The sequence below is a fragment of the Nelumbo lutea genome, chromosome 1, assembly GCF_056320005.1.
Source record: "Nelumbo lutea isolate HS-2025 chromosome 1, American lotus-T2T, whole genome shotgun sequence".
Lineage (NCBI taxonomy): Eukaryota > Viridiplantae > Streptophyta > Magnoliopsida > Proteales > Nelumbonaceae > Nelumbo > Nelumbo lutea.
In genome coordinates this window covers 34,549,919-34,558,702 of record NC_142684.1, presented here as the reverse complement: position 1 = coordinate 34,558,702, position 8,784 = coordinate 34,549,919, and the positions used below count along the sequence as shown (strand labels likewise).

General features: G+C 39.4%; 1 non-coding gene across 1 annotated transcript; it reads right to left on the bottom strand.

The window, feature by feature from the left end:
* Positions 1–8,328: 8,328 nt before the first annotated feature.
* Positions 8,329–8,435, bottom strand: LOC148874234 (small nucleolar RNA R71). Its single transcript, XR_016106089.1, has one exon. It is a non-coding gene; the product is annotated as a small nucleolar RNA R71 (small nucleolar RNA).
* Between the last annotated feature and the right edge of the window lie 349 nt (positions 8,436–8,784).

Below are 8,784 nucleotides of genomic sequence, written 5' to 3'. Positions count from 1 at the left end.
ACGGCTGGTCTTGGATTCCAACTTGTCCTCACTCGTTCTTTTAACATATGCTGGACAACCCCAAATCTTCAAGTGTCTGACACTTTGTTTCTTTCCGGTCCAAAGTTCACATGGAGTGTTCAAACCGATTTGGTCGGAACTCAATTCAGCACGTAGATCGTAGTCTCTAATGCGTAACCCCAAAAGGATGTGGGTAACTCTGAGTGTATGCGAAGTGACCGGACCATATCCTATAAGGTCCTATTCCTCCTCTCTGAAACACTGTTAAGTTGTGGTGTAGCAGGAGGAGCTAATTGTGATACTATCCCATTGTCCTTTAAGTAGTCCCTGAACTCGTCAGAGAGATACTCGCCACCTCAATCAGATCGAAGGGCTTTAATTTCTCTCCCCAACTGTTTCTCAACCTCTTGTCTAAACTCTTTGAACTTTTCAAAGGATTCAGACTTGTGTCTCATTAGGTACACGTAACCATATCGTGAGAAATCATCTGTGAAGGTGATGAAATACACGTGTTGATTCCGTGTCCTAACACTTAGGGAACCACATACATCAGTATGCACTAGGTCAAGTGTGCCTGTACATCTTTCAGGCTTACCGTCAAATGGCCGTTTTGTCATCTTGCCTTGTAGGCAAGGCTCATAGGTGGAAAGATCTTCTACAGTTAGAAAATCCAAAGGACCATCCTTTACAAACCTTGTGATTCAGTCAACACCGATGTGGCCAAGTCGGTAGTGCCACAGACACGTGGGATTAACTGTATCACGGGCTCTCTTCTTGGGGATTTTAGCCGACATAGTTTCGGTTATGTTAGTTTCTATAGAAGGATGTAGAACATAGAGACCGTTCTCAATTTCCCCGTATGCGATGAACATAATATATATATATATGTGTGTGTGTGTGTGTGTGTGTGTATGTATGTATGTATATCTCTATATAGATATGATTTGCAAAAACAAATTTGAATGGTTGAAATCAACTGCCAGCAATTTAGGTTTCCATCAGAGAGAGTGCATCCCCGATCATTCACTTTATCCAACAAAGGGGCTGATCCTGTTACTTTGATCACCCACTCAAATGAATTGTCGGATTGTCCCAACATGCCCAGATTTTGACCGCCTCTAAGGATCTTAGTAATTGGCATATCAAAGATAGCACAATCCAACACCTAGTGCAGTACCATAATCGAGTCTAGGGGTCAGGTGTAACATTCCAGTTTTGCCCATCTATCTCCAAGATATAGGGCAATACTGGAATTTCATTATGGTTCAGGACTTCAAGAAAACCCACACTGCATGTACCTCAGGTCTCACCCTGGCAGATGAGGCAAGCCACCCCAACCAACTTGGTGGTACATCAGTGTCATCCTTGGCAGGATAAATCTCCCCAGATCTATCCAATGACTATGAAGATTCTAAACTAACACGAGTCTCATAAGTGTCAAGTTTAAGGGTATTGCACAGAAACACACCACAATGACATGAATCAATTATGTACTTTATTCATTTACAATAAATGTCAAAAGGTACATCAATCTGATTAGAGCTATGGGCATAACTGTCTAACAGACCATTGTTCTAGTGTTGGGACCTGCGGGGCTGGCAGATGCATTGCTTTTCCCCAGGTGGCGTTATAATTTGCTTCTCAAGCGGGTGATTAAAGAAAAGGGCTCCCTGTCGGTCGAGGTAGAGCCTAAAGGACGATGAGTCGGTAAGCTTTTGCTGAATGTTTGTATTATTATTGAACAATGATTAGATGGAGTTATGATGCTTTTACTAATCGTATGATACTATCATAGCCTATTATTAATGAAGGTGGGCAAGCTATTGTAGGTGACCAGGCAGTTCGTGTGGTGCCATCAGCTAGGGTTCTAGCAGCGGCCTTGGTTGGGCGAGGTTTGATAAGTATATAAACTCGTGTCAGTACTCTATATTTGCTGTATGGCTTGTGTTTGACTATAGAGTAGACTTTGACCCTGGAGCGAGTTGATCGCAATGAAGCTGAACCTAACGAAGATGAAGACATTGTCGGGGTTGATGAGATTGATGTTAATGTAAATCATATCTGCCTTTTTTTACCCCTCTCTTTTACTCATTGTTGGGTGATAAGCCTATATGATGAAATTGTCATGTTAATGTTTTTGGAATTAGCATGGTATTGTACTAATTATGATGAAATTATCTTGCAAGATGATTTGGAGCTTAATTGTGAAATTTTAAGGAGGATTTCAATTTAATTGATCAAGATAATCATAGAGGAAGGACCATGCAGAAATGATGCTCCATGATGTAGCCATGAAGGAGAGAATCCATTGAAATCAGATTTGATATGTATCCATAAAAATTGGGAAATTTCCTGTTTTGATATAATTCCCGTATTTTGGGCATAACTTTCTGCCTACAACTCGGATTGAGGTGATTCAAATGGCTAATTAAAAGAGATAGGGATACAACTCTTGTGTTTATCACTCAACCTAATTTATGTTTTGGGTTTGGTAGTTGGTAGTGCAGAAGAGATAGGAATTCAATAGATATAAAGACTAAGAAACCTAATTTGTGTTGAATTAGAGTCTGCATTGAGACGCAATTGAGGGGAGGTTGCACTATAAAATGGACCATAGACTCAAGGCAATGGGGCACATCCTTAAAGAGAATTCAACAGAGAAGAGAAGAGGAATCAATTTCAGCATGCCAGAGAATGAGAGGAAGAATCTGAATTCAAGAGGGAGAAAGACTTAGTTGCTGCACTTGTCTTCTACTTTCAAAGGCTAAAGTTTTCTTGTTATTTTATTCATTATTTGATGTGTTCTTGCTGTGTTTCCCCTTTAATTTTCTTGAGTATGTTGAATTTAATGATGTCTAGCTAAATTCTCTTAGATAAGTTTTAGATGGATTTTGATCTTAAGATTATATAGTTATTTGTTTAATTCAATTCAAGACCTTTATTATTTGCATGAGGAATTTTTATTGCTATGCTTAATGCTTTAAAAGAATTGGCCAATCTTTTAATGATTTGATGATTCATGCATGACTGCCCAAAGGATTGTTATGAATTAGATTCCTAGGCAATAAAAATCGCATGATAGACTATGATATCAAAAGATGATTAGCTCATGTGTGGGAATCAAGGAAGCTTAGTGAGTCAAATCCCCTTCTACGATTAAAGGTTTCCAAAGAAATTAATGCATATTTATCCTTTTGACAACCACTTAGAAATTTGATGGTAGAATTGGATTAATAAATGATTAATATGACTTGAGAAAGCTTATTATTTAATTTAGTGAAATCCACCATCACATGCAAATAACTTTAATATACCTTAGGGTAATTTTGGCCTTGAGTTGGATTATATAAGTAATTATGCAACCTTCATTTAATGAAATCTAAACCCTAGTTGCATTCATCTATCAATTTGGTTTTGATTAAGTTCTTGGATTTGCATTAATTCTTTTAGATTTTATTCATTCAATTGATTCACGAGTTCAACTTAGGTTAGTTTAAAATTAATTTGGTATTGTGATCTAGTCTCTGTGGGATTAACGCTTTTCTCATCATTATACACACATTTGACTAAGGTACACTTGCCTCAATTAACTGTGCATAATTTTCACAACATTGGGTTTTGCTATGTAGTTGCGAAACTGATTGGTTGTGCTTGCTTCATCGCAGGCTTCGTTTGTCGAGCATGCCAGTGGCATACTAGACACGCCCTTTTTTGAGCAATTAGTGGAAGAACTGAGGGTGATGCAGCCCCCCATGGTTGAATCCATGGGCATGAGGGGTGTTGATAGTGACGGTAACACTTGTGCTGTGGTGCAGACGGTGGTGGGTTTGGATGTAGTGGTGCAGTGTGAGGAGGCCACTTCTGCCACTAACGATGATAATGTCTCTAGGGGTGTCGGATGGAGGGAAACTACTAGACCTTGGTCCCAAGCCGAGCTAGGTGGCCTATCAGGAGGCAACTCTCCACAACGGTGGTTTCTGGTGGCCCAGAGCATCATTCTGGACATGATGAGTATGAGTAAGAGTTATTTCAAATACGACAAGAGCTGTTGGAGTACTGCTATCGCCACAACATCCCACTACTGCATTTCCCGGTGGTAGACCTGATGTTTGTCCAAGGTAGGGGCGTCATGTACCACATATCCAGTACTATTGCTTCATTCGCGTCTCATGCGGTTCAGGCATGATGGTTACTAGAGGGAAGGTTGCACCCAGAGGTTGTAGGCCTTGCTCTGAATATGGTGGTGACCTTGATGAGTCATATAATGGGCAAACTGGCAAAGGAACTATCATGGACCAGTTTTTCTTGTTGGCTGGAGGCCTGTCGAGCTTTTTCGTCAATGGGTTTCCATATGGGTCAGATTGAAAGGCGTCTTATTGTATTGGTGCATGCTTTTTGGAAGGCTGACTGAGGTGTCCCTTAGATAGATCTATTCCGTTCCATGAAGGATGTCCGGGACCATCGCATGGTTGTCGAGGCTAGCGTGAAAAGGGTTACTGATAGACTCAAGAACTTGTGGGATGAGTGCATATGGCAGGAATGGATCCTTGAAGACTATGAGGTAGAGTTAGGTTCCTTGAAGAGATATAAGGAAACAAGTGGAGTGATAGATACCATAGTAGCCATTCGTGGGGAATGTTCGATGTAACTCATTGTTGTAACAGACCAATTTGATTTTATTTTGTGCTTTGTCTAAAACCTTGATGTTAATGGGATTTCCTATATTGCTCGTATTGTGTAATGTTATTTAATAGAATTTATCACGGTGATAGATACCATGGCATTGCATCTGAAGTGATGCACATGGGAGAGCGCTTGGTTTATCAATGAATATGGCTCAATGTTACCACTGGCGGAGCCCCCCAATTGTTATATATGTGGTTCTATTACTACCATTGTTGTTTCGGTGAGTGCAGCCCCTCTGTATCTTGATAAAATGTCTTCTATCGAGAAAGTCAGGCGGTCCATGAGTTTTGTCATGATTTGCAAATGTTGAGTAGTAATCAAATCATTGAAAGTTGGTCATTTTGTGCACTCTATGACAAATAAGTGCTTTCCGTAAGTACTATAGGAGTTAATCGCAACCGAGCATTATCAAGAGTGTAATCAACAATTAATTGCGAAGAAAAGAAATCGTGTATGCTTCTTGGTTTGGATGCTCAGCATACGTTTTAAACGTTGTTGAGAAAGAAAATTATGGGCATCCGCTAATAATGGAGAGTGCTTCACGGGTTTGTAGGAAATGCAAGGTGCGATGATTAAGTATTTCTAGGTTGAGAGCCCAATGAACTCTATCGTAATTTAATATTAGCATAGGCATATGGAACTTTATCGCAGATCGAGCAGTTTATTCCAATGTACGAGGTACTATTTAAAGTGTTCATAGAGAGGAGTGATCCTAATATCGCAACGCTATCATGCCTGAGGTCGACGGGGGCCCTCCATGGGCGATACAGTTGGAGTTCTATTAATATTAATATAAATAGTTAGTAGAAGTTAGGGTTTCATCATAACCCTATTTGGGAAGAAATTACCCCAAAGGTTGATCATGAGCATCAGGCCTGTGTTGCCTTTTGGGTGAGATTTTGGTTAGCGTATGAGTGGAAAACCTGAACCTTCATCTGGAAGTGACGATGATCAAAATTAGTATTGTTCCTTAGCAAAGTATTGTTGTTAGTTGTGCGAGACGGGTGGGGTATGTCTTTCCTTAGCTCATTGCAATTAGATAGAGTATCTACATTTATAAATTGGATAGCAGTCATACCTGCTATCGATGAAGCCTTCTAATAGTTACATGGAGGTATGGTTGTGCCTAGGGTTGCCGAGGTCTGTCTGTGCCTGGGGTTACTAGGGCTTTATCTGTGCCTGGGGTTGCCAGGGCTTTGTCTATGCCTGGGGTGTCTAGGGCTTTGTGAAGATGCTTGGGGTATCGAGGCTTATTGTTGAGGTGCCAGGGGTGTCCAGGGCTTTGTAGAGATGCCTGGGGTGTCGGGGCTTATTGCTGAGGTGCCCGGGGTGTCCAAGGCTTTGTAGAGATGTTTGGGGTATTGGGGCTTATTGTTAAGGTGCCCGTGGGTCCAGGGCTTTGCATTATATGGGAGACTATATAATGTGTATGTATGCTTGATTAATAGGAAATGTATATTATAATATGAGACCATATTGTATGTAGAAGGAAAGAGGAATGTAAAGGAACACATCATAGATTTATTCAAAAGAATGCACATGTGTACAAAAAAAAACATGACTATTCAGAGTAAGGTTTCAACCAGTAGCCATTTATGATTTCATCGTCATCACCCATGTCTACAGTTTTAAGTACGTAATAACCTGATTTGTGAGCATCTTTTGTTAAGTAGGGTCCCTCCCATGTCAGCGCAAACTTTCTTGCAGATCTGCCCTGTCTAACATTAAGGGTTGTCTTCACACCTTGTTTCCCTCTTTGAGGCTTCTAGGTCTCAAGTGTCTGTTGAAGTTGTTGGCTAAGGCCCAATTGTATTTGCTTTGCTTTTCTACAGCCCTGTCCCTGACTTCGTCCACCACCTCAAGTATGTGTGCTATCAGACAATCCATGTCCTCTGTTCTGATCTTTTTAACTATTGTTAAGGCTATCCTTGAGGATACAACCTTAATCTCTATTGGAAACACTGCTTCCTGGCCATAGACCAAGGAATAGGGCATTAAGTTCATTAGATAAAGAGATAAGAGTAGGATTAGACTAGGACATTCTATTTTTGAGAGATTAACTTCAAGAAAGAGTTGGAGACCACTCCCTCCCCTTTAAGCTATATAAAGGGATGGGGGGCGGACTAGAGAGGCATCAAAAAACAAAGGAGCAATCCAACTATCAAGCAAGAAGTCTGCAAGAAGGAGGTGGTGGCAAGGAGAAGAGGAGATCTCAACTCCAAGGGTGAAACCATGAGTTCTTTCTTTCCTCTTGTTTGTTTTATTTTTGCTAGTATGAACTAATTTATCTGTAGTTAGGGTTGTGGAAAGCGTAATCATATCAATGAATATATTTTTATTCTGATTTATTCAAGATCGTGATTTCCATATTGTCTATGAATTATCTTGCTTAATGCTATTAGGAGTGACTATCTCTTAATTGATCAGGCGTATGTGAATGAATCGAGAGAGGAATTCACATAGCTGACCACATAATTCATGGTGTGAATTGAATGGTATATAGGGGTATATACACATGATTCATCTGAATATAATAGTTTTTCCTTGGACTTAATGTGCTTCTGTCTTGAGAACTCTAGTTGAGAGATCGAGGGTTACTGGACAGAAGTAGTTTTAGTATATCTCGAGAGAGAATATTAAATAAAACTGGAAAGACTTCAGCTTATGGGAATGACAAATTATCATGGATAATCTCATTCATTAATATTCATTGGAATGGTTAGGTGGACCAAAAGCCCTAGTGAATTCAACCAATCGTTACATACTTCAGCATTGTTACTTCTGCTCTTGTTTTCCTATTTTTGTTTTTTCATTAGTTCTTATTCTCAATCTGAAATTCGATTGTCCAAATAATTAAGGAAGGCTGTAGTTCTAATACTTATTTTGTTAAATCCTCGTAGGAACGATATTTTCATACTACTTGATAACTAGTGCACTTGTTAGGGTTATAATCATATCTATCAAGTTTTTGGTGCCGTTGCCGGGGATTTAATCCTAAAATAATATTAGAACTTGTTAACCTTGATTAATTTGGATTTTTATTTATGTTTTTATTATTTTATTTTGTTTTCCTTTTTTTTAGTTTGTACAAATTCTTGCTTTGTTCAGATTTACTAGTGCATGACACGCACTAGAAGAGAGGGACTAGCAGAATTCGATCTTGAAATAGAGAGGACCCTTCGCTTGTTGCAAAGAGCCAACAGAGGTAGAACAAGAGAGGAGGTTGATATTGGCGAACCAATAATAGAGATTGAAGAATTGATGGTAGAAGAAAATCGCACCCTCTTGGACTACGCCTGTCCAACCATTGATGGGGCGACTTCCAGTATTTGCAAGCCCACAATTCATGCTAATAACTTTGAAATCAAGCTTGCAATCATCCAGATGATTCAGACAAGCATTTAGTTTAGTGGGTTGCCAAGTGATGACTTTAATGCACACATTGTTAATTTCCTAGAAATATGTGATACATTTAAACATAATGGAGTTAGTGATGATGCTATTAGGCTTAGATTATTTCCGTTTTCATTGCATGATGGAGCTAAAGATTGGTTTAACTCACTCCCTGCAGGAAGTATCACCACTTGGAATAATCTAACCCAAAAATTTTTGACTAAGTATTTCCCACCCTCTAAAACAACAAAACTAATTAATGATATCACTACTTTTGCTCAATTTGAGAGGGAATCTTTGTATGAAGCATAAGAACGATTCAAGGAGATGCTTAGGAAGTGTCCTCACCATGGGATACCAACTTGGCGTTAAATTCAGACTTTTTATAATAGTATTAGCCCCTCTAATCGATCTATTATTGATGCAGCCACATCTGGCACAATCATGAGAAAAGCTCCAGAGGAAGCCTATGACCTAGTGGAGGAGATGGTGTCAAACAACTACCAGTGGAGCAGTGACCAAACCAATAAGAGGGGAGTACACCACATCGATTCCCTTGCTGCCATATCTGCTCAACTCTCTAATCTGAACAAAAAACTTGATACTTTTAATGCTGCAACAATTAATATATTTTCTTGCATCCAATGTGATTTTTGTGGTCAAATAGGACATATTAATTCTGATTGTCCATTAAGTAGTCCTTTT